The 27,469-nt window shown below is 44.5% G+C and overlaps 1 protein-coding gene across 6 annotated transcripts in view; it reads left to right on the top strand.

Annotated features, from left to right (window-relative positions):
* The window catches only part of LOC126237173 (uncharacterized), a 753,602-nt gene that overhangs the window by 386,218 nt on the left and 339,915 nt on the right, over positions 1 to 27,469 (top strand). The gene's annotated exons all lie outside the window — the stretch shown is intronic.

Below are 27,469 nucleotides of genomic sequence, written 5' to 3'. Positions count from 1 at the left end.
AATTAATTATCATTTCATTGACGGAGTACATCGAAAAAGATCAAAGAAAGGCAGCACGTTTTGTACTATCGCGAAATATGGGAGGGAGGGTCACAGAAATGGTACAGGTTTGGGATGGACATCATTAAAAGAAAGGCGTTTTTCGTTGCGACGGAAGCTTCTCACGAAATTCCAATCACCAACTTTCTCCTCCGAATGCGAAAATATTTTGTTGACACCGACCCCTACATAGGGAGGAACGATCACCAAGATAAAATAAGGGAAATCACAGCTCGTAAGAAAAGATATAGGTGTTCATTCTTTCCGCGCGCTATAAGAGATTGGAATAATAGAGAATTGTGAAGGTGGTTCGATGAACCCTCTGCCAAGCACTTAAATGTGATTTGCAGAGTATCCGTGTAGATGTAGATCACTGACGCGCCCGCAAGCACTGGAACATTATCGTTGCGTACGACGGGCTGCTTTTCAGTGTCGCATCCTGTGTTAGCATGTATCGCAGATAGTTTACAGCATCGCGTAGTGTTTCCCCACCAAGAATTCGCTCTTCAAGCCATCGATGAGTTCAGAATCTTCTCCGCAATTTTCTCCAGTCTTCTTCGACAATAGCTAACAGAGTTTTACGTGCGTCTATTTTCATAAAGAAACTGTATGATTTAAGCGCCAGATGCAGCCGGGGACTGTCGCTAGAGACCTATGATCTCAAATCACGATGAGGTGAGACGTAGCAGGTCCTTTCAGAGGGTGCAGTAACCACGACGAACGCCCCACGTGTGGCTGCTTCGCGCTGAGAAACATGTCTCGTATGAGGACGGCTCTAGAATCTCTGGACAAACCTCGCACAGGAGCACTGTTGCTTACACAAGCGGAGCTGAGCTTTTGCATTGGTTTCGTGTCATAGTTCACGAGGGAACCAACTGTTATCTGCGAGCAGCGACATGTGCGTTTCTTGAAACCTAATATCAGATTCACTCGTGCTGTGGGCTCCTGTAAACAGTGCTAATTAGGTGTGTGATGGCAAAATGTGCTTGTTATTAACATCGCACGCAAGGATGATGTGAACGTGTGCTTTAAGTGTCATTCCAATGCAACGACTGAACTTCCCTATTTACCTTTACTTTGACATGGTCTCAAATTCCCAGTTATTTGGTCAACTACTATGTTGTTCAGTATGTTTGCGAATCATATAATTATTTGATAGTTACACATTCATCGGTCTTTCTCTCTCTTGGGTTTTATCCCGTCGCATGTAGTCCGCTGTTTTCGTGATATGGAAAATTTATTTTATTTAACTCTCTGATCAGATGCTGTTGATGTCGTCGTAGTAGTCAGTAGGGATTTTGTGTGGAGTATCTGTCTGTGAAAGATGTAAACGTCTCTCTCTCTCTCTCTCTCTCTGTCTGTCTGTGTGTCTGTCTGTGTGTGTGTGTTTTTGTTTCGTAATTTCTCAGGTGGAGACTGAGGACCACCCCTGCATTTGCCCAAACGAGCGTGGAAAACCGCCTAAAACCACATTCAAGCTGGCTGGTGTACCACAGTAACTGACGGTAACACGCCATGTGCATACGATTTGGGTCTTGCTCACCCCATTGTCTTGTAAGGAGACATGGAAATTATTCGAATAAATTATACTCACGAATAAATTATTCCTGGATAAACAGATTATTCATCTCTACGAATATAAAGAATTATTTGTTTTTCATAACTTAAATAACAAAGGAAAATACCGTCGCATTTCGTGTGTTTACTTCTGGAACAGAACTCCTTCGCAACTACTGTTTGCCCCTGTAGCTTTGAGCACTTTCTGTTTGACACACACTCAAGGACAATAAAACTACGCTCGGCTACCTAGATGAATAGACAAACAAATGATTACAATTTCAGAAAAACTGTGTCAGTAATTTAAGATAAAGAGCAAGGTCAATATCGCATTGGTTCACCTCTGCCCCTTATGCAAACAGTTATTCGGTTTAGCATTGATTGATAGAGTTATTGGATGTCCTCCTGAGGGATATCGCGCCAGATTCTGTCCCATTGGAGCGTTAGATCGTCAGAATCCCGAGCTGGTTGGAGGGCCCTGCCCATAATGCTCCAAACGTAATCGATTGGGGATGGATCCGGCTACGCTGGTAGCCAAGGTAGAGTTTGGGAAGCACGAAGACAAGCAGTAGAAGCTCTCGCAATGTGCGGGCGAAGTCCATGATGGCTTGCAACTAAACGGGGCGTAGAAGCCGCGCGAGATTAGCCGAGCGGTCTCAGGCGCTGCAGTCATGGACTGTGCGGCTGGTCTCGGCGGAGGTTCGAGGCCTCCCTCGGGCATTGGTGTGTGTGTTTGTGTTTACGATAATTTAGGTTAAATAGTGTGTAAGCTTAGGGACTGATGACCTTAGCAGTTTGGTCCCATAAGATTTCACACACATTTGAACAGTTTTGGGGTGTAGAATATCGTCGACGTTCCGTTCTGCTGTGAGGGTGCCAAGGAAGATCACCAAAGCGATGCTGCTATGAAAACAAAAGCCACTCTGGACCATCACTCATTACTGTCGGTCCGTATGGTAGGCGACAGTCAGGCTGGTATCCCACCGCTGCCCGGTACGTCTCCAGACACATCTTCGACCTGGATTCTCACCGACTGGAGTAGAATTGTCTTCAGTGACGAGCCCCGCTTCGAATCGACCCATTGTCTAGAAAAATGCATTTAGTTCGTCAGATGAGACTTTAAAAACAGTCTCTAACCTTGTTTTCCGAACCCAAATTATGGAGATTCTGTTACAGAACAAAAGGTGTCGTGTCGTTGCACACAACAGAAAGAATGTATCTGACTTTTGCTTTGCTAATCGATTGCTTTATCCTGTTTCGCAGCTTTCTGAATTCTTCGTAGCGTTCTAGTTTCAGATTTATCTCGCATAGGTTATGAGCAGCATGCCTTCGTTCATCATTTTACGCGATTCACTTGGCAGCTAAGGAGCAGGAATTTTTCCTACGCAGATTTTCCGTATAGGAATGTGTTTGTCGTAGAGAGCAATGAGGTTATGAGTAACTTCATGGGTTTTGGCATCACTTGTGACCTCTCTGATTATTTGATGCCATTGGGTTTCTGAGCAGCCAGTTGCAGGAGCTAACATCAACTGAGTTTAAAGCTAAGATGTGCTAAAACGGCGTTAGACGAAGTGGACCGCAAAATTTACAAAAATGTAATGTTTCATGGAGTGCTGCCGGACATCCAAACTCGTACGAAAGTGTTTTAGGATAGACTGAGTAAGCTTTGCGTTACGAGATGGCTCAAAATGGTTCAAATGGCTCTGAGCACTATGGGACTTAACATCTGAGGTCATCAGTCCCCTAGAACTTAGAACTACTTAAACCTAACTAACCTAAGGACATCACACACATCCATGCCCGAGGCATGATTCGAACCTGCAATCGTAGCGGCCGTGCCGTTCCAGACTAAGCGCCTAAAACCGCTCGTCCACAACGGCCGGCTACAAGATGGAATAGTTCTACAATTCGACATACAACTATGCATTTACGTTCAGCTTTGAGATTGAAAAATTTCATAAGAGACGCTGAGTTTGAATACATAAAATGGTTCGTTATATTGCAGTATAAGGGCAACATCTTGTCGAGAAAGTGTCAATAGAACATGCAGCTACTGCAGTATTGTCTTACCAACGGTTTGAAAAGAAGTAGTTCACCTGTATTGTTATCACAAACGCAGTCCTTCAACGAGCTATCGATATATAATGGAAAACATTTTGATTTAGAAACGGATTTGGTTGGCGAAGTTGATGTAGAATCACAATGACGTTATTCGCCGAAAACTAGAAGGAAATTCAAAAGTTTTCAATATTCCTCCCGAAGGAGATCGTGATTTTAAAGTTTTATATCGTTAGCCTGAATTGAAGCTGATTTTCAAGAGATCAACAGAAAGTAAATTTGTTCTGTAAATGACAATGAATTGGAGCCATGAGTTTTTGGAATTCAAATTTACCTGTTATTCTTAATCCTTTTTATTCACATATTATGAATAAATAACGAAAAGAATTTTTTTCTGTGTTCGTTTCTCATCGTTTGAAAAAATTTTGCTCAACTCTGCTCGTAAGATAGCGCGCTACGTGTTACGCTGTACGAGCAGGTCCGAAACATCACTCTCATTCTTCTTAATTACGTATTGTAACGAAGTAACACAACCAAACAAACTTTCTTATTGTAGCTTTGAGTTGTTAAACGAGCAGTCTTGAAATAAACAACCGACAGAGACTAGGTATTAATACTGTGAATACAAGTAACCACTTACCAGTAAAAGACTAGACAGTTGCCACCAGCTACTGTATCTCGGTATCTACGTACATTTTCAGGTGAATGTTCATTTCCAATATTTCACGATATGGGTACACACTTTCGGCTATCGAGGAAACTTGATGACACTTGCGGGCAGTTCGAAGTGTGCCATATGGACTTTTGCCTGTAACTTGCCTAACAGTAGCAGCCGAGCAGTAGGTAATTTAGTACTGCCAATCCTGAAAGATGGTAAGGTGACCTATGCAATACAGAAAGGTTTAAACATCAAGTCTATGGAAACGTGAAAGGTGAAGTCCGTGTCAGTTTCGCATTCGTAAGACGACATCGTACAAGTTCAATCTCTAAATAACTTTCCTTTTAGGAATGATTAATTGTCTCCTGGAATCTGATATTTTTCTTAGAAACGGTACAATTCAACGAATGCTCCTTTGTTTATTATAACTTCAAAGTCTGAAGGTGTACAAAGAATGATACCTCTCCTTTGAAAGTGCTCTTCGCTATTTGGTTGGATTCTTCGTTGTCCATGATTGTGGAACGCCATTTGACACGGAGACGATGTAAATTTTTATGTTGCTTCACACTCTGATCAATAGTTTGTTTTCGTGCCTAGAGCTGAAGTTCTACACTACTGGCCATTAAAATTGCTACACCAAGAAGAAATGCAGATGATAAACGGGTATTCATTGGACAAACATATTATGCTACAACTTACATGTGATTACATTTTCACGCAATTTGAGTGCATAGATCCTGATAAAGCAGTACTCAGAACCACCACCTCTGGCCGTAATAACATCCTTCATACGCCTGGGCGTTGAAGTCAAACAGAGCTTGAATGGCGTGTACAGGTACAGCTGCCCATGCAGCTTCGACACGATACCACAGCTCATTAAGAGCAGTGACTTGCGTATTGTGACGAGCCAGCTGCTCGGCCACCATTAGCCAGACGTTTTCAATTGAGACGTTTTCAATTGGTCAGATATCTGGAGAATGTGCTGGCCAGGGCAGCAGTCGAACATGACGATGACGAATACACGCTTCCAATGTGAGATCACCACGATGTCGCCAAACACGGATGCGACAATCATGATCCTGTAAACAGAACCTAGATTCACCCGAAAAAATGACGTTTTGCCATTCGTGCACCCAGGTTCGTCGTTGAGTGCACCATCGCAGGCGCTCCTGTCTGTGATGCAGCGTCAAGGGTAACCGCAGCCATGGTCTCCGAGCTGATAGTCCATGCTGTTGCAGACGTCGTCGAACTGTTCGTGCACATCGTTGTTGTCTTGCAAACGTCCCTATCTGTTGACTCAGGGATCGAGACGTGGCTGCACGATCCGTTACAGCCATGCGGATAAGATGCCTGTCATCTCCACTGTTAGTGATACGAGGCCGTTGGGATCCAACACGGCGTTCCGTATTGCCCTCTTGAACCCACTGATTCCATATTCTGCTAAGAGTCATTGGATCTCGACCAACGCGAGCAGCAATGTCGCGATACGATAAACCGCAATCGCGATAGGCAACAATCCGACCTTTATCAAAGTCGGAAACGTGATGGTACGCATTTCTCCTCCTTACACGAGGCATCACAACAACGTTTCACCAGACAATGCCGGTCAACTGCTGTTTGTGTATGAGAAATCGGCTGGTAACTTTCCTCATGTCAGCACGTTGTGTGAATGCTCTGAAAAGCTAATCAATTGCATATCACAGCATCTGCTTCCTGTCGGTTAAATTTGACGTCTGTAGTAGTGTAATTTCTCGGCGTTTTGAACAGGATGGTGGTGATTTTATGCAAAGTTTACATCTTTTTATTGTTGGGAAATTAAGTTTCACAACTTAAATTGCTGCAGCTCTCTAAGTTATTGTGCAAGCCTCTTTACCCTGCATAACAACCGCAACTTACTTCTATTTCTACCTGCTTAGTGCAGTCTATCTTTGGGTTCGCTCTGCAACTTTTACCCCTGGCACTTATTTCCATTGCAAAATTAATTACTCCTTGATGCCTCGGGATCTGTTCTATCAAACGATTTCTTCTTTTAGGAAGTTGTGATATAAATTTGTTTTCTCTCTGATTCATTCAGTTTATTTTTCTTATTTCTCTTCAGCACTCTCCAGTAGTACATACAAGTCTCTTCATGTCGTTAATGTTTCACTTTCGTATTAGGCTACAGATAAATGCGTGCAGAGAATTCTTTCTAACATTTATATTCGAAGTTAACATACTTATCTTTGCTGTCGCAAGTGTGAATGTTTGTCAGTACGTACGTTGAGCACACACAGTGTCTAGAAACTTCCCAATACATTCAGCGATGACCATTATGGTATTAAGTAAATATTTTATTATAAACGTGACGCTTGCACGTGTTTGCTCTCACTTTCGGAACTGTCACGTGCGCTGCTTGTAATCGGATATACACGGTCCAGTCACATTAACGTTACTACAGCCTATGTTCATACACGGTCCAGTCACATTAACGTTACTACAGCCTATGTTCGTCGTAAGCGTGCAATAACCTCTCACAGACGGCAGGTGGCAACACTAACAACGGAGAGTCTATAAAAAGTGCTGAAGGAACACGGAAAACGGTGCAGTCGTTGTCGTGATGCAGAAACGGAGCGATTTATCTGACGTCCAAAAGGGCGGAAGCATTTCCGAAACGGATGGCTTTGTAAACTATTCGCGTGCTACAGTGGTTACAGTATACAGTGCATGCTACATAAAACTTTGCAAAAACAGATATAATGCCTGATGGGACAAACGCAATCAGTGGTTTTACAATGTTACAATGTGACGCAGCATGTGAAGGTTGCGGTGTGTGGACGGGTTACTCCTGTAACCGAAATTGCAGATCTGAAGATGGTTCTAGAGTAACCGAAACCGGTCATGTGAATAAACATTTTATGCAATCAAGACGGATTATAAGTAACATTGCTATCCAAAACGTCGCCGCGGCAGTTGTGGTGGACCTTGGGTCGTTTGTGACATGCGTCAACGACGGCTGCGGAGATGTGTACGGGCAAATAGACGTCAAACTCTAGAGCAACTGACCGACCACATGAACCATGGGGCTACCAACAGTGTCTGCTCAACGACTTTTTAGCGAAAGTTGCTGCGTATGGACCTACGCAGCATTTTTGTGCACTCGTGCTGACTTCTCTTCATCGGTGACAAAGAGTGGAATTTTCACGCCAGTACCGTAACTGAACGTACACTGAATGGCGACTGATAGCCTTTTTAGATTAACCACATCTTATTGAGCCGTGGCTGACTCGTGTTATGCTTTGCGTTAAACCTTGGTTGCTATTCTGTGATTAGTCTCCCGCGATTATGCTGTTATCCTCTCTCTCTCCGTGAGTCGCAGCAGCAGCGTGTATCGATATTCGCACCCTTGTACTATCTTTGGCCTCGCGCTTTCTGTGCCGTGTGCGGGCAGTAGGTCGGTTGGCGTGGAGCAGCGAGGAAGTCACCGTGGCGCGTGTCTTGCCGGGGCCGCTGGAGGCGTCCACGCGCAGTTGGAGTATGAGGGGCTGTTCCCATTGCTACGAGGTCTGTGGCTCACCGATCCCAGACACCAAAGTTGAGTCTTTACTTAATCTACCAGCCAGCCCCGGTTGTTCACATTATGTCGTCTGAATTTCGTTGTGGGCTGTTGGGACATTCCCGTGAGCAACAATGTGTGTTTTCAAGTTGGCGAAATTCTAGCCGCCTTCCTGTGGAGTTTAACTTAACTTTAAATTTTTAAATTGAAGTGCACTAGCGAAATCTGCTGCCTTGTGGCCATTAACGTTCTGGTTACCTGCCCTGGCCGTTAACGTAAATTCATGCAGTGTATTTTTCTTGTTGTGTTGTGGCTGTCCAGCACGGCTTGTAGTTCAACAGCTGAATGTGTAATTCGTAGTAGGCGCCGATACCTTCTGCGTTGTTCCTTTGAACTCCTTGTGTGCTGGTTGGGTGGAGCAGAAGTTATCCTCTCGCTTGGTACGTTGACTGTCTGTTGGTTGGGTTGCCTTCGGATTGAGAATTGTTGGGCCGACTGCCTGTCTCACCTTAGCGAGCGTTGGTCTTTGAATTTAAGGCCGACCCTTGGAAACTTCTGGGCGCCGTTTGATGTGCTGCCTGTTCTTATTTGTCCTTGTTGTTTGTTTATGTATGGCTTCTAGCCGATTTTAAATTAAAGTTGTTTTGCCCTTAAGGTTTGAGATTGTTTGGGACTTCAGCCTAATTTAGAGAAACGTTTTGAGATAAGGCCTTCTGCCTTTTAAATTCACATTCCTGTTTTTTCAGTCTTAAGTGATTGACCTTCAGCCGGTTTTAAATTAAAGTTGTTTTGCCCTTGAGGGGTGAGATTGAATGGCGCATTTAGCCGGGAATTAAGTTCTAAAATTAATGTTTGGCTTGCTCTGTTCTTAATGTTTTCTTTACTCTTGTAATGTTTGTCAAATGAATAAAGTAGTATGTTAGAGTGCAACTGACAGCCACTCAATGTGGCCCCTTTCCACAAATTACACTATCTGTCCTGTCCTGCGGGTATAGCAGAGGATCTCACTTATGCTCCATCGCACAGATGGCCGTTGGTTTGAACGGCCCTGCAACATTCGTCGGAAGGGTCCAGGTTGAAGTGAGGGTTCAGGTGTGGTACTGTTCTCATGGCGTCCTGTGGATGATCTCATTCTGGAAGGCACACTGGATCAATCAAAGCATGCATCTGACCTTGGACAACAAGCCCACCCCCACACGCATTTTGGTTTTTCTCGGCACAATGGCATCTACCAGCAGGACAATGCAAAATGTCACACAGTTCGCAGTGTACGTGCATGGTTCCAAGAGCATGAGGATTACTTTACCGTACTCAAATGGGCACCACACTCGAAAACCCAGTCGAGGATCTGTGGAACCACATCGATCGAGTTGGTCACCCCACGGATTCTCAACCGAGAAACCTACCGCAGCTGGCACCAAAACTGGACACGGCATGGCTCCACATCCCTGTCGATACCTTCCAGAACCTCACTGACTCTTCCTGCAAGTCTGGCGCAGTTAGAACTGAAAAAAAGGTGGTTATTCAGGCTTTTGATAGTTTGTCACATTAGTGTGACCGAACAGCGTTTTACCACATGTTGTCGGTACCTGTAGCAGTTGATAACTTGCCAACCCTACGTAACATATTTGTTAATCAATAGCCGAGGTCGGATCATGACACTGGCCTTTAACAAATTTACGGCTGTGGTACCCTACATGAAGAAACTGATCGCGAATTTGATACCCACATTTCTTTGCCCATCATCAGCTATTTTCCTCTACAAATATCAAAACTCGTCTACTACTTTGAGAGTCTTATTACATAAGCTAATTTCCTCAGCATAACCCTAAGTAATTCTAGTGTATTCCAATACCCTTGTTTTACTTTTGTTAATGTTAATCTTTTAGCTTGTTGCCAAGACACTACCCATTCCGTTCACCTATCTTTCAAGTACTCCGCCATGACTGACAAAATTACATCATCATCAACAAACGTCAAAAGTTTTTCTTCTTCTCCTTGAACTTTCATTCTGTTTTCAAATTTCTTCTTAGTTTCCTTTACTACTTGTTTAATGAACACATTGCATAACTCTGTTAACAGGTAACAACCATGTCTCGCTTCCTTCTTAACTACTGCCTTCGTTTCATATACTTCGTCTTTTACGAATGCAATCTTGTTTCTGTACAAGTTGTAGATAACTTTCCGTACCCTGCATTTTATCGCTTCTACCTTCAGAATTTCAAAGAGTGTTCCGCTCAATTTTGTCAAAAGCTTACAATAAGCAAATGGTATAAATTTGTGTTTGGTTCTTTTTCTAAGATAGTCACGTTAGTTTTGCTTTGCCTGTTGTGCATTTTTCTGAAACCTAAACTGGTCTTCCCTGAGATCAGCTTTCATCGGTCGGTCAGATGGCAGTTATACTAATCGAGGGGCATGAAAGAGAAGCAGTGGTTGAGAAGAGAGCGAGACAGGGTTATAGCCTATTGCCGATGTTATTCAATCTGTACACTGAAAGAGCAGCAAAGGAAGTCAAAGTAAAATTTGGTGTAGGAATTAAGGTTCAGGGAAAAGAAAAAAATTGAGGTTTGCTGATGGCACTGTAGTTCTGTCAGAGATAGCAAAGGATTTGGAAGGGCAGTTGAACGGGATGGATATTGTCTTGCGAGGAGGATATAAGAGGAAAGGCATTTCTGAAGAAACGTGGAATATAGATTTAAGTGTTAGGAACCTTTTTCTGAAAGTATTTGATTGAACTGTAGCCTTGTAAATAAGTGAAACATGGTCGATAAACAGTTTCGACAAAAAAAGAATAGAAGCTTTCGAAATGTGTTGCTACAGAAGAATGTTGTTGATTAGATGGGTATGTCACGTAATTAATGAGGAGATACTGAACAAAACTGGAGAGAAAAGAAATCTGTGGCACAACATGGCTAGAAGAAGGTATCGGTTGATAAGACATTCTGAGACATCAAGGTATCACCAGCTTGGTATTGGACGGAAGTGTGGAGCGGGGGGAGGGTGGGGTGAAAAATCTTAGCTGGGGACATAGACATAAATACAGTAAGCAGATTCAGAAGGATGTAGGTTGCAGTACGTACTTTGAGATGAAGAGGCTTGCATGGGGTAGAATAGCATGGAAGGCTGCATCAAACCATTCTTCGGACTGAAAAGTACAACAGCCTCTCCATCCTTGAAGTCTATGTATCTAAATGTAATGTATATGTAACAATGTCAATCGTATATAATATCAGTTTTAGTGTTGAAGCGTAACGCCATCTAAAAGTTTATAAGAAAAATAATTTGGTGCTGCAAGTCAGATATGAAGCTCACTCGTAAAAGCATAAGCGATAACTTGTCGCGTACTTGCCTGTTAATTATTCACTTAGTCTTTCTTTTGTTTAGACATTCACATAGTGGGAGGATACAGGCGCCAAAAGAGGCGTGACAGTTTTGCAGAGATCGCAGCAGAGACGCGGCAGTTTATTATTCGCGAGACGCGACCCGAATCTCCGCTCGTGTTTAAGCGACGCCAGGATATTGTCCTGATTCCGTGTCAAAGCCAGAGACGATTCTCCTTGATCTCGCTCGGAACTGGGAGTGTAGGTTATCCCCACAGAGTCATGAGAAGACTTTTTGTTAGGTGCTGGTTTGCCGTTTCGCTATTTTGCTTTTAATAAGACGCCACGTTTTGCGTGTGTACGAGCATTTCCTAGGACACAGAAGAGAGGGAGTCCAGCCTTTCAACCACGGACGAGATCGAACAGGCTGTAAGCGATAAGACAACTGGAGAAGATGGGACAACAGGCGAGATGATGAAGTGGCGAGGCGACAAGGCGGTAGACGACAAGGTCAATGTTATCAGTCAATATGCCAGATTTTCAAAACAAATAACTTGCCAGGAAAATAGATGAATGTGAACAGAGTGCCAGTACCTAAGAATGTGGCAAGTGGCATGCAAACAACTACGGAGGACTATCTTTACACGGGGTCGATTATCAAGTCGTGTTGAAACTCGTCCTGAAGAGAGTAAAAGTACAGATAGAAAGTATTATTGGTTATTAGCAGCCGGCCTTGGTGGCCGTGCGGTTCTAGGCGCTACATTCTGGAACCGCGTGACCGCTACGGTCGCAGGTTCGAATCCTGCCTCGGGTATGGATGTGTGTCATGTCCTTAGGTTAGTTGGGTTTAAGTAGTTCTAAGTTCTAGGGGACTGATGACCTTAGAAGTTAAGTCCCATAGTGCTCAGAGCCATTTGAACCATTTGGGTATTAGCAAGCGGATTAAGACGGTAAGACGATGTATAGAAATTACACTGAAAAACAATTACAACGCCAAGGAGGAGTAGTGCGACGTAAACTGAACATAGTAGGCGCGTTTCTACGTCTGAAAGATGGTTGTGAGAGTTAGCTACCTTTAAGATTGGACGTGGTGAGCTGATGTTAGCCAAGAATGCATTCAAGGAGACAAGAAGCCATTATCAACACCTTACTGAATTTGAACGAGATCATGTAACAGGGCTACGAGAAGCTGGACGTTCCTTCTGCGATACTGCTGAAAGACTTGGCATGATTTTTTTTGTTTTTATGATTTTGATTTTAATAATTATGCTTTATTGTTCATTTCTGAGATTGAGTCTTCTTTCCTTCATATATATATATATATATATATATATATATATATATATATATATATATATATATATATATATATATATATATATGAGGCTGTACATGAGTGCTGTCAGCGGTGGACATGAGAATGTACCGTCGCAAGAAGACAGGGCTCGGGTTGGTCACATGTTCGGCTTATGGCTGTGGAGCACCGTGCTTCATCTGCAGCAGCAATTTGAGCAATAGTTGGCACCACAGTGGCACACAATGAACTGTTTGTTACAGATCGGTTGCTTCAAGGTCAGCTCCGAGGTAGACTCCCTATAGCGTGCAGTCCACTGACCCCCGAACTGCTCAAATGGCTCTGAGCAGTATGGGACTCAACATCTGAGGTCATTAGTCCCCTAGAACGTAGAACTAGTTAAACCTAACTAACCTAAGGACATCACACACATCTATGCCCGAGGCAGGATTCGAACCTGCGACCGTAGCGGTCTCGCGGTTCCAGACTGCAGCGTCTAGAACCGCACGGCGTGTGTGTGTTTTGTCCTTAGCGTAGTTAGTTTAAGTTAGATTAAGTAGTGTGTAAGCTTAGGGATCGATGACCTCAGCAGTTGAGTCCCTTAGGACCTTACCACCACCACGTATCCGGACACCTATTAATGGACATTAATTTGAGGCGCGTCCATCCTTCGCCTTTATTACGGTTTGAACTCTGCTGAGAACCCTACCCTATCACTGAGGTGTTTTCATGTCTTCCTCAAGAGCAAAAACCGGAGAAGGTGGTGATGTTTGATGCTGGTGTCTGGAGCGAAATCGACTTTCGAAATAATCCCAAAGGTGTTCCACTGGGTTCAGGTCGGGACTCTGGGCAGGCCAGTCCATTTCAGGAAAGTCCTATACATAAACCATTGCCTCCCTAATGCCGCTTTCTGACAGGGAGCATTGTCAGGCTGATACAAAGACTCTTCCTTTCCGAACTGTTCCTCTACTGTGCGCAGTACAGCTATGAATTTTCATTCGCGTCTCCAGTCCACAGTCACATCAACAGTGGATATGCGCAGTTTTAGAAGGGTTGAAATGTCACTGATGGATCTGTTACTCTAGTGAAATCCGATGACTAGTCCTTGGCCGAAATTACAGTGCTCTTTTGACCGATCCATTCTGTTCCTCTGCTGACAACACAGTACCCTCCACCTCCTTTCATACTGGCGGGTCTGCCTCGAGTGACATCTGTTGATCAATTTCGCATTACACAGGTTTGTGTGGATACCTTTTAGAAGACAGTGAATACAATTAACAGAAGATTTCTACAGATCCAGACAACAGAGAAACGTTGAGGATTGCGCTAATAGACTGTCCAGTTATATTAATATAACCACCTGACAAAATCCTGAACAGCCACCTCTTGCACGCGGACGTGCAGACAGAGAGTCAGCGAAGTTCTGGAAAGTACCGACAGGGACATGTAGCCATGCTGACTCCAGTGTTGCGGCTAGCTGCACTTGGTTTCTCGTTTGAGAATCTATGGTGCAAACACCCCTATCAAGGCGAATGCTACAGATCCTCAACTGGATTTAAATCCAGAGAATGTGGTGAACAAAGAAGTACTGTAAACACATCCTGGTCAACCGTCCTAAGCCGTGCTGCGGCTCGCGTTCGTACTGTTTGTAGGTTTCTGCCCTCTGTTGCAGGTCAGACGGTATCGCTTAGTTGGCACGGTTGCGATTGTTTGTCTTCTTCTCGTGTTGACTGACGCCACTCGACTTGGCAAGCGTTGCCTGTTCGCTAGTGGCAGCAGGGGCGGTCATCAGTATGTAGTAAATGTTGCCCTATCTTTGGGGCGACGTCGTTGTTTTTCCGGGCCGTGTGAGTGTGCGAGTTCGGTTGGGGACTCAGGAGGAGCCAGGTCCGCCCAGTGCAAGAACACGCCGGGACTGCTGTCGGCACGCATGGACTGCAGGATGGAAGGGCTGTGGTCACGGGGGTGCACGACCTCGTCGTAAACCGGATCCAGCAAGCTTTAAGATGAGTGCATTTCAATTCAAGTAGAGAAACCTCCACCATTGTAATATCTCGCGACTCTCCAGTGACTTGGGTTCGTGTTGCTGCTCGTAGTGTCGCTGAGGCGAAGAGCAACGAGCGGAGTGCTTGGGGAAGGCAGATCTGATTAGCTTTCCTCGACTTCTTATTACTATTACTGAGTTCAACTTGTTACAATTTGTTAAGTTCAACCAGCGGTAATTTTTCTTGGCTGGTGGCCGCTAACGCCGCAGTTACCTGCCCTGGGGGATAGTGTATGTAATGCCAGAGTACGTTTCCTCGCCTTGCCGCTGCTGTCCGGTAAGGCGTGTAGTTTTGACAGCTTTCTTGATTGTAGGCCAGTTGGTGATTCTTCTACTCTGGTGGTAGTGATTCCTTTCTCGTTCCGGGCGCTCTAAACACAGTATTCTGGGGACGTAGTGCAGACCCCTGGTTCCTGCTTTGGCGTAATGTTCCATCGTTTCATTTGGTTTATCGGACGTCAGGTAGCTTCAGCAAGATTATTGTGGTGTCACCGCCAGACACCACACTTGCTAGGTGTTAGCCTTTAAATCGGCCGCGGTCCATTAGTATACGTCGGACCCGCGTGTCGCCATTGTCAGTGATCGCAGACCGAGCGCCGCCACACGGCAGGTCTAGAGAGACTTACTAGCACTCGCCCCAGTTGTACAGCCGACGTTCATAGCAGTGGTTCACTGACAAATTACGCTCTCATTTGCCGAGACGATAGTCAGCATAGCCTTCAGCTACGTCATTTGCTACGACCTAGCAAGGCGCCATTACAAGTTTATATTCAGATTGTAATAATGTCTAAACAAGAGCGATGTTCTCCAATTGTGGATTAAAGTTAAGTATTCCAAGAACTACGTTTTCTTCTTTATAGGATAATTACTTTACCTTGTTCCAGACCTCACGCCAGTCTGCGTGTAATTAAACGCGTGCATTTAGGCCTCCTCTAGCAACACGGTGTTGGCTCTTCTGCCAACACTTCAATTATCACTAGTCATTCGTCAGACTGTCACTATTCTGAGTTACCAGCTTGTGAAGTGAATGCAACTCTTCGCTGCCTATCTCATCGCTCGCGAAAGTGTTTGTTGCCGGACCTTCTCAGAGATCGATTTCTGGGGCACCGTCTGGATCAGTTGCTTGTTTTTTTTGTTAACTTTAGCTATTGTATTTGGTGTTTTACAGCAGGTTTCAAAATTTTTTAATGTTATTGCCATACCTGGCATGTAAGGCCTTCAGCCGTGATTGTGGTCATTTGCCTTAAAATTCTAATTTGGTATTTGTATTTTAGCAGTAAGCCTTAAAACCTTATTTACTACCATTCCTGGCGTCTGATGCCTTCTGCTGTGTTTGTGGCGACATACCTTAGTATTTCAAAACCTGTAAGTTGTAAATTGCAGCGAGTTCTTAAACAATTCTTAATTTGTTGCCATTCTTGGCGTGTAAGGCCTTCTGCCCAGATCACAGTGGCTTGCTTTTAAAATATCTGTTGTATCTGTATTTAATGGTGATTTGCTAAATTGTAACTCACTGAAAACACTTATTTACGCAATTGTTTATTCCTTCATTAATAACGTGTAGTTTTTTTTATTTATTGTTGAGTCTCGAATTATTGGTTTAAAATAAATTGTGTGTAACTGTAAAAGGCAACCAATAGTAGTAACTGATCACGGACCCGTCCACAACCATAACCGAATACTGCCTTCCCTTGACCACCAGGTTTCACATCCAGAAACACTGCGAGATGTGTGACACATTCCATTGTCCACTCGTAGATGCTATCATACTTAGCATCTAGGGGTGCACAGGATAGATGAATACTTCTGTTGATCCACTGTGCCTTCCAGAATGACTGGATTACTCAGTGAATGCCACGAAAGCATTCCCCGTACCATAACGCTCCCTCTTCTGGCCCTGATCTTTCCGACAATCGAACGGCCATTCGTCCGGTGGAGCATAAAACGCAATTCGTCTGAAAAAGCCTCTTGTCGCAACTCAGCAAAGGGGCATGTACCAGGCACCTGCTGCAGAGGCCCATATGGAGGAACGTCCGCTGAAAGGCAGTTGAGGAGACTGTTGATATCCCCTAGGTTCATCTGGCCGGCAAGTTGCTCAACAATTTCACGTCTATTCGCCCTCACGCATCTCTGCAGACGTCGCTCATCACTGTCGCCTGTGGTTCGCGTGTACCACAGTTGCCCCGGCATTGATTATAGATGGCGCTATTTTGCCACGTACGGTGTACAGTACATGAACTACGGCGGCACGCAAACAGTTTACAAAGCTATCCGTTTCGGAAATGCTTCCACCCTTAGTTCGAAATCCAATGATCATGGCCTTCCGGACGTCAAGCCAATGGCTCTTCTTTTCGCATTTCGACAACGACTGTACTGTTTTCCGCATCCTTCTGACACGCTTTATATACCCTCCGCTACTAGTGCTGCCACCTGCCATCTGTTAGTGGTTATTGCACGTCGGCGTGGAACAAAGGCGTAGTCACATGAATGTGACTGGACCGTGTATATGCTACTGAAGATAAAATTGGATGAAATGGTGCAGAGTAAGTAGAAAGAGAAAAGCACTGAGGAAAATACTGGGCCCTAAAAGAGATGTGAAGGCCTAGGTCTGAATCCCCGCCAGATGTCATGGACGTCGAAGACCCATAGAGGTCTCTGCACCATCGCGCCCTAAGCTGTGGCGGCGCGCGCCTCCTGGCCCGCTTTTAGTGTGAGGGCGCCACAGCGGAACACGTGGTTGCAGCGGACAATAGCACCGTACGTCGGTTGACACCTCGCTTCGCGCTAGACAGCTTACTTCCTTGTTCTGTGTTTGTTTCCTTGTGACTCCGTTGTTCGATCTTGTTGTATTCGTTCTGTCCTTCGTTGGTCGTGTCCGTCCTCTCCCGTTGTGTTGTTGTCTGCGGGCCTCTCCGCGGGTTCCGCCGCGCTTTCCGTCATTGCGACCCCGCGACCGTCCTGGTCGCAGTTACAACACTAGGGAAGAAGTGTACCGAGGCACAAGAATGCTAGGAGGAATTGGAATGTGGAAAGTAAGATTTACGGTACATATGATGAGGATAAATACAGGGTGTTTCAAAAGGAACATAACGGTTTTAAGGCGTTGTAGCCTTTATTACGTTCAACTTACAGTTGTAAATAATACACCAAATGAAAGAGCAACTCAAACAGTTTTGTTTCTATACCTGTGCGCAATGGGAAGAGTATGGAATGACAAAGAGTGACTGAAAAACGTGTTGAACGAGTGCGACCCTTTCACGCTTAGCCCCAAGAAATAACCCCGCGGAAAGTTTATAGGCCTTTCTTTTTCGGTGAATCAACTGTAACTGATGTTTCTTATCTTGATGTGCTACAGCTATGGCCCGTGCCTCAATGGGAAAAAGCTGAAAAACCCATTTTTATTTGGTAGCAAGATGGTGCGCCGCCTCACTGGCATAACTCAGTACGCGACTGGTTAAACGACGTTGTATCCGACCAGTGGATTGGGCGCATGGGGCGCATGGGGCCGGTTGACACAGCATTTTATGCACGACCTCCACGTTCACACAAGAGCTGACACGATCATGTGTATCTGCCTCCGATATCAGATGATCTATTCGACTTTAGAAACAGTGTTATTACAACAATTACTCCTGACACATTGGTCAAGGTTTCGGAACAACTCGCCTATCGACAATATGTGTGATCGGTGTTCACACTGAATAATTTTAAGAAAAACTGTGTGTTTCTCTTTCATTTGGTGTATTATTTATGATAGTAAGGTGAACGTAATATGTGCTACAAAGCCTTAAAACCCGTATATTCATTTTGAAACACCCAGGATAGATATAATGATGAAAAGAGTATGGGAAGAACAGGGAGGTCAGGAGGAAGGACAGGAACCAAGTGTTGAACTCATGAAGGAATTATCGCAATTGGGGACCAAGGTGGAACGGAAGGAAGAGTGGAGAATCAAGTACAGATAATGATGATGATGATGATGATGGATTTGGGTTGAGAGGGTGCTCGACATCATGATCATCAGCGCCCTGAGGAAAAGTCAACATGAAATCTCATGGGTGGGGAGAGAGGCTGTCCCCACATGCGGAACAGCTTATAACGTTCTAAAGTGTGCCGCCCTTCCCCATCTGTTTAGGGACGAGGCCTGATAGTTCACAAAATTTCAACACTCTTAACACTGGTATCGGTATCTGCGAGGATGGTGGGCAGATCTCCAGCGAGACTGAGGCCTGCCCTAATATCAGTATACAGAACACACGTAGGCACAATATGCTGATCCGAAAGCGGAACGCCACAAACTTCACAGAATGGTGGATCCTCCCGCGGGAGGAGGAAGCCATGTGTGAAAGGCCTATGCCCGATGCGCAGTCTGGTAAGCAAAATCTCCTTCCAGCGTCGAGGCTGACACGAAGTCCTCCAACCCTTCGTGGTCGATTTGAGCGACCGCAGTTTGTTGTTGACACCTGCAACCATTCAGTCTCCCACTGAGAATCAAGTAAACACCGGCCATCGCGACAGAAATCGACGACAGAGAAGGATACGAGAAAAGGATAGTGTGTCACAGTGGAGCAGACAAGAGACGAGGATACCGAACATCTCAGAAGGAGGAGGAGGAGGAGGAGAAGGAGAAGAAGAAGAAGAAGAGCAGGAGACAAGAAATAGGATGGAGTGGTTGTGGGAGGAAAATAAGAAAATGCAGTTCACGAAAGTCCTACCTTTGGTGGTACAGAGGCCATAACGACATAAGAAGACGAAAAGAACTTGAAGGACTTCCGTTAACACTAGGGAGTAGAAATAAGTCCCGAATCCGTGCTCTTCAGCAGTTATTTTCCGTTCGGGAGGTGACGGTAGCTGGCGGCACAATGCGGCGACGTCTCGCATTGCGTGGCGCGCAGATGGGAGCTCGAGGCTGAGGCTGCGGCAGGCGGGAGACGGCGCGGAGCGGCCAATTGCCAGTCGTCGCGGCGCATCCGGTCAGCCGCGGTCGCGGTGTCCACCAGCGCCTGTCGTCCGACCCAGCTGCCCACCGACAGGTAGGTCGCGGCCTTTGTGTACGGTCCGTGTCGGTTCGCAAGTGACGTGCGAACGAATTTTACACTACTGGCCATTAAAATTGCAACACCACGAAGATGACGTGCTACAGACGCGAAATTTAACCGACAGGAAGAAGATGCTGTGATATGCAAATGATTGGCTTTCCAGAGCATTCAGACGAGGTTGGCGCCGGTGGCCACACCTACAACGTGCTGACATGAGGAAAGTTTCCAACCGATTTCTCATACACAAACAACAGTTGACCGGCGTTGCCTGGTGAAACGTTGTTGTGATGCTTCGTGTAAGGAGGAGAAATGCGTACCATCACGTTTCCGACTTTGATAAAGGTCGGATTGTAGTCTGTCGCGATTGCGGTTTATCGTATCGCGACATTGCTCTTCGCGTTGGTCGAGATCTAATGACTGGTAGCAGAATATGGAATTGGTGGGTTCAGGAGGGTAATACGGAACGCCGTGCTGGATACCAACGGCCTCGCTATCACTAGCACTCGAGATAACAGGCATTTTATCCGCATGGCTGTAACGCATCGTGCAGCCACGTCTCGGTCTCTGAGTCAACAGATGGGGACGTTTACAAGATAACAACCATCTGCACGAACAGTTCGACGACGTTTCCAGCAGTATGGATAATCAGCTCGGTGACCATGGCTGCGGTTAGCCTTGACGCTGCATCACAGACAGGAGCGCCTGTTATGGTGCACTCAACGACGAACATGGGTGCACGAATGGCAAAACGTCATTTTTTCGGATGAATCCAGGTTCTGTTTACAGCATCATGATGGTCGCATGCGTGTTTGGCGACATCGCGGTGAACGCACATTTAAAGCGTGTATTCGTCATCGCAATACTGACGTATCACCCGGCGTCATGGTATGGGGTGCCATTGGTTACACGTCTCGGTCACCTCTTGTTCGCATTGACGGCACTTTGAACAGTGGACGTTACATTTCAGATGTGTTACGACCCGTGGCTCTACCCCTCATTCGATCCCTGCGAAACCCTACATTTCAGCAGGATAGTGCACGACCGCATGCTGCAGGTCCTGTACGGGACTTTCTGGATACAGAAATTGTTCGACTGCTGTCCTGTCAGCACATTCTCCAGATCTCTCACAAATTGAAAATACCTGGTCAATGGTGGCCGAGCAACTGGCTCGTCACAATACGCCCGTCACTACTCTTGATGAACTGTGGTATCATGTTGAAGCTGCATGGGCAGCTGTACCTGTACACGCCATCCGAGCTCTGTTTGACTCAATGCCCAGGCGTATATGAAGGCCGTTATTACGGCCAGAGGTGGTTGTTCTGGGTACTGATTTCTCAGGATCTATGCACCCAAATTGCGTGAAAATGTAATCACATGTCGCTTCTAGTGTAATATATCTGTCCAATGAATACCCGTTTATCATCTCCATTTGTTCTTGGTGTAGCAATTTTAATGGCCAGTAGTGTATCTCCGCATTCCCACATCGTTTTCGTTATCATGATCTTCTTCTTCTTCATCTACATCTACATCATTCTCCGCAAGCCAACTAGCGGTGTGTGCCTGAGGGCACTTCTCGTACCACTAACTGATTCCCCCTTCTCTGTTCCACTCGCGAATGGCGAGTGGGTAGAACGATTGTCGGTAAGCCTCTGATTTAACTCCATATTTCTTGAATTGTCTCGTCGTGCTCAATTCGCGAGATGTGTGTGGAACGAAGCAATATGTTGTTCGACTCTCCACGGAAAGCGCTCTCTCGAAATTTCGAAAATAAGCCTCTCTTGTAGCGTCTGCCATCGGAGTTTTTCGATGATCTCTGCAACGCTCTCAAGCCAACTAAACGATCCCGTGACAAAACGCGCCGCCCTACTTTCGATCTTCTTTACTTGTTCTATCTGTCCTACCTGGTAACGATGCTAAGCAGGTGGTCCTCAAAGTTTTTTTGCTCGGGAACCAATGTTGTCATTGTGGGGTGGCATCTCGCGATGCATATTTACCGATCCTATTGTTAACCGATAACATACATAAATTAGTGTATTGTGAGCCCCCCAATAAAATTACTGTAGTGAGGGCGCGATAAGTCGGCCGCCGACCGCCCAAGTACTGATAGGAGTCGTTAGCATTCGGAACACTTCATATCGACTGTTCCCTATTCAGACTGCTGCCGCCCCTTCAGCGACCCCAAAACTGTGGCACTGCAACTCCCTGACGACGTTTTTTTGTGTTGTCTGTGTGAGCGGATGACTAACTGATTAACAACAGTAATTCTTCTTACATTCAATTTCAGTATGAGATAAGATCATAAATATTTATTAAATATTTTAAATGTCTTTTCACTACTCATTACGTTGTATTACAACAGGTTTAATTTAATTTGCTAGAAATACACTGATACGCCAAAACATTATGACCATTGGCCACAGAAACGTTGGAGGGCGCCTGGTGGCGTTGCGGTTACGTGACGCGGCAACAAAGGTATGTAAGCGGAGCAGAAACGGACGTGGAATCACCCTAGCGAAGAAAAGGGCTGCAAATGGAGAAATCCATTCAGATAAACGACTGAGAAAGATCAGATTATAATTACGCAGAGCCTGTGAACGAGTATCTCGAAAACGGCGAAGCTGGTCGAATGTTCACATACTACTGTCGTGAGCATCTACAGAGAGAGGTAGCACAGTGAAACTACCACTAAGCGCTAAATGGGGGGGGGGGGGAGGGGGAAGGGGGTTCAGAGGCTTATCTGCCCTGTAAAGTAGGATAGATGGTGATCTGTGATATCTCTGCCGAAAGAACACAATGGTGGCGCAAGAACAAGTGTTTCGGCGCACACAATTCATCGTACATTGTTGAACATGGAGCTCCGCACCCGACCACCCCTACGTGTTCACATATTGACCCAACTACATCGTCTATTACGACTGCAGTGGGCACGGGGCCAACAGGGTTCGAACGTTGATCAATGGAAACGTGTAGCCTCTTCAAGAGAATCCTATTTTCGATCCATTATGTCGATGGTCGTCTCCACAAACTCCGGCATCGAGGTGAACGGCGGTTCGAAACGTGTAGCGCTCGATGGCCGCAGACTGGTGGAAGCAGTACTATGCTGTGGATACATTCTCTCGCGCTTGCATGGGACCTGTGGCTGTAATCGAATATAAGCTGACAGTTGCGAGCCACCTGCATAGCTTCATGCTTCATGTCTTCCCCGACGACGATGTCATCTTGCAGCAGTGTAACTGTCCCTGTCTCTGAGCCACAACCATGCTACATTGGTTTCAGGAGCACTAAAGTGAACTCACTATATCCGCTTGACGTAAATCCTATGGAACCTGTCTGCGTAGTTATCGGGCGCCATCACCGCGCACGCAAATCAGCGGCCCTTTATTTAAGCAAATTACGTGACCCTGCGTAGACGTCTAATGTCACACACCTTCACAAAGCTACCAACAAACTGTAGGATCCTTGAAACGCAGAATCAGTGATCCATTTAGTTCCAAAGACGGGCAAATAAATTGTTAAGCGGATGGTCGTAATGTTTTCGCTCATCAGTGTGAGTACTACTTTTGAAGATAATTGCCTCTACAATGCGTTTCTCGAATCCGTGTTACTTCTTTATCTAAATTTTCACCACAGCAGCTGATCGGTATGACTCACACACGTCTGTGATTTGTCAGCACTGGAACACAAACAATGAGACAATACCCAGCTCACTCCCTCTAACGCCGAAATTGCCGCGATATTTAGCCCTCTGCCCCTGAGGTAAACAGTGAACTTACCCGAGTTCACCAACGTCAATTAAAATTAGTCACATCTTAAAATATTACGCTCTAGTAAATATTTTCCTTTGTTACTGAGAATCCTGTAACGTGAGGTAACGTTTTTGGAACTGGCGCTTAATTCTCACATGCATCTTGTTATAAAATAAAACTGAGAGCCGCGAGCCGCACCAATATTTGATTCAAGCCACAGTTTGACGGCCACTGTCCTAGACTGACGAACAGTACTCACGAATCGGTTGAACAAGTGCCTTTTAGGCTACTTCCTTCGCGTACTAGTTACATCCCCTTATGATTCATCCTGTAAATCTCAGTTTGGCATGTGTTTTTCCTTCTATTTATTTTATGTGATTGTTCCACTTAAGGTCGCTCTGGATAGTTACTCAGATCTTGCGACAGATACTGTTTCAGGAATTTGTCATCAATATTGTCACTGTACAGTAATGGATTACGTTTCCTATCTACTTGCAATAAGTTACATTTATTTACATTCAGCATCAACTGACAGAGCCTGCGACATTAATCAATCCTCTGCACGTCGTTTTGTAAATCGATACTGTATTCTGGTATTACTGATTTGTTATAGACAACCGCATCATCTGCGGACAGTCTTAAGGAGCTTCTGACGCCTTCTACCAGATCATTCACATACACTGTGAATAGTAACAGTCTTATCACACTTACTTGGCCGGCCGCGGTGGTCGAGGGGTTCTAGGCGCTTCAGTCCGCAACCACGTGGCTGCTACGTTCGCAGGTTCGAATCCTGCCTCGGGCATGGATGTGTGTGATGCCCTTTGGTTAGTTAGGTTTAAGTAGTTCTAAGTCTAGGGGACTGATGACTTTAGATGTTAAGTCCCATAGTGCTTAGGGCTATTTGAACTTTGAACGCTTCCTACACTTCCTTGGGTTACTCGGGAAATTACCTTTGAACCTGTCAATTTTGTTTCGTTAAGGGCGATGTGTTGCGTTCTGTCTGCATAAAAGTCTAGAATACAGTTGCAAATCTGGTCCCATACTCGGTAATCTATTTTTTCATTAAACGGCAGTGCGGAACGGTGTCAAATGAAATGCATTTCTGAAGTCGAGGAACATGGCATCAAGCCGAGCTCCGTTATCTACAGCGCTATGGATCTCATGGAGGAATAGACCGGGCTGAGTTTCGCAAGATCTCTGTTTGCGGAGCCCATGTGTATTTTTATAGACGAGATTTCAGTCATATTTCTGGACCATAAAACAAGTTTCATAATTCTACAACCGACTGACGTCAACGGTATAGGCCCATCTATAATTACGTGCATCTGTCCTGCGAGCCTTTTTGAAAACGGGTATGACCTGCGCTTCTCATCCTGAAAAGTTTCTGCTTCTGCAGATCATTTGAAGAGCCTCTTCCATGCTTCTGTTTTCTCCCACAGTCTATCATTCCCCATATCCTATATCAGCCCTCCCCGGTTCATATCTTTTAGTCTTGTTCGTAATCTTCGTCCAAATTCTGTCCATTCTAGGATTCTTATTGGAAGTCTTTCTTGAACCGTTCTTTTAATGTTGCCAAACCACTTAAGCCTATTTCACTCTATAGTTTTTTAGGGGCTTCATCTGGAGGGTGTTACGTATTGTTTGATTCCCTATCCTGTAACTTCTCGCCTTACCAGGATCCCTCTTAGAAAGTGCATCTCTGTTACCTATACTCTGTTCAGATCTTCATTTGTCAACGTCCAACACACTGATACATAGGCCAAAAGTGGAAGATAATATGACGTGAATATCATGATGTTTGCAATGGTAGGTATTTTGTAATTTCTAATTATTTTCGATACACAGCAATAAAATTTTGAACTATTTTCTATTCTCTCTAGAATTACATCCTTGATGTTTCCTTAGTTGGTTAATTTATTTCCTATATACTTGAAAGCATCTACGTCTTTAACAGTTTTTACCATTAACACTTACAATCTACATTTTTTCATTTTGATACTTAGTTTATTTACTTCACTTTTTGTTCAGCTTATTTCCATGCCTATTTCTTCAATTACTCTCTGCCAAGTATTTAATTCTACCAATTTCTGCTCATTTTCTTCCCAGATCATCAAACCGTTTGCATGTACTATGATTTTCATATCAACTGTCATCTACTCTTGGCCAACTTTTCTCATGATGCTGTCCATGACTATACTAAAAAGCACTGTCGAAAAACCCTGTGTGCGTTCTAAGTCATTCTGATTTTTTGCCGTTTGTTATAACACGATCCAAGCATTTGTTGTACATGTTTGATTCTCAGTCGCATTCCTGATGACAATCCCAGCTATTAGGACCTTGCCATATGAATTCCGTTCTAACACTCTTATAAGCCATTTTTAAATCTATGTATGGAACTACGATGTCTTTCCAAAATTCCCATTTCTTTTCTACAATCTGTCTGATTGGAAATAAGGCATTTATAGTTGATCTTCCATGTGGAAATCCTTATTCTTCTTCTCTTAATTGTGGTGCTATCGCATTCCTGACTTCGCGTAAACTTTTATTGTCATCAATCTTCATGCAGCGGCACAGTAGTGCTAGTCCTCTGTAACTCTTACCATGGCCCTTGCCACCCTTCTTAAAGATATGTACAATAATTTCCTTTATCCAACCAACAGGAATCTTTTCATATGACTATCATCATTATTCTATACAGCCACTGAATTCTGATAGGTCATTCGGCTTTTATTATGTCCTCTGTGATGTCATCTACACCAAGAGCTTCGCATTTTTCATTTCTAGAACAGCTTTCTCTACATTCAACATCTGGAGATCTTCTCTTTCCATTTTCTCTGTGTTGGTGGTATTTCTTATGTCTCTCTCTGTCTCATCATATAGTTTTGGGAAGTACACTTTCCATACTTTAAAAACTACTTCCTCGTCCTACATGGGTTTTCCTACTTTGTTGATGACTTTTGAATTTTTGTTATTTTTGATTTCTTCTGTTATCTAATATGCGATATATTCTTATCATCCTTAAAATTCTCTTCTATTTCTTCTGTGAATATTTCCCGAGACATCATCCACGCTGTCATTTTCCTTGCTGCTCTACTTAACTGTTTCCATTTGTGTCCATTATCTCCCGTTGACAATGTTGACTGGAATACTCTCTTTCAAATTCTGAAGGTGGCAGGGGTAAAATACAGGGAGCGAAAGGCTATTTACAATTTGTACAGAAACCAGATGGCAGTTATAAGAGTCGAGGGGCATGAAAGGGAAGCAGTGGTTGGGAAAGGAGTGAGACAGGGTTGTAGCCTCTCCCCGATGTTATTCAATCTGTATATTGAGCAAGCAGTAAAGGAAACAAAAGAAAAATTCGGAGTAGGTATTAAAATTCATGGAGAAGAAGTAAAAACTTTGAGGTTCGCCGATGACATTGTAATTCTGTCAGAGACAGCAAAGGACTTGGAAGAGCAGTTGAACGGAATGGACAGTGTCTTGAAAGGAGGATATAAGATGAACATCAACAAAAGCAAAACGAGGATAATGGAATGTAGTCAAATTAAGTCGGGTGATGCTGAGGGAATTAGATTAGGAAATGAGACACTTAAAGTAGTAAAGGAGTTTTGCTATTTAGGGAGTAAAATAACCGATGATGGTCGAAGTAGAGAGGATATAAAATGTAGACTGGCAATGGCAAGGAAAGCGTTTCTCAAGAAGAGAAATTTGTTAACATCGAGTATAGATTTAGGTGTCAGGAAGCCGTTTCTGAAAGTATTTGTATGGAGTGTAGCCATGTATGGAAGTGAGACATGGACGATAACTAGTTTGGACAAGAAGAGAATAGAAGCTTTCGAAATGTGGTGCTACAGAAGAATGCTGAAGATAAGGTGGGTAGATCACGTAACTAATGAGGAGGTATTGAATAGGATTGGGGAGAAGAGAAGTTTGTGGCACAACTTGACTAGAAGAAGGGATCGGTTGGTAGGACATGTTTTGAGGCATCAAGGGATCACAAATTTAGCATTGGAGGGCAGCGTGGAGGGTAAAAATCGTAGAGGGAGACCAAGAGATCAATACACGAAGCAGATTCAGAAGGATGTAGGTTGCAGTAGGTACTGGGAGATGAAGAAGCTTGCACAGGATAGAGTAGCATGGAGAGCTGCATCAAACCAGTCTCAGGACTGAAGACCACAACAA

The sequence above is a fragment of the Schistocerca nitens genome, chromosome 2, assembly GCF_023898315.1.
Source record: "Schistocerca nitens isolate TAMUIC-IGC-003100 chromosome 2, iqSchNite1.1, whole genome shotgun sequence".
Taxonomy (NCBI): Eukaryota; Metazoa; Arthropoda; class Insecta; order Orthoptera; family Acrididae; genus Schistocerca; species Schistocerca nitens.
This window is presented reverse-complemented; position numbering and strand designations above follow the sequence as displayed.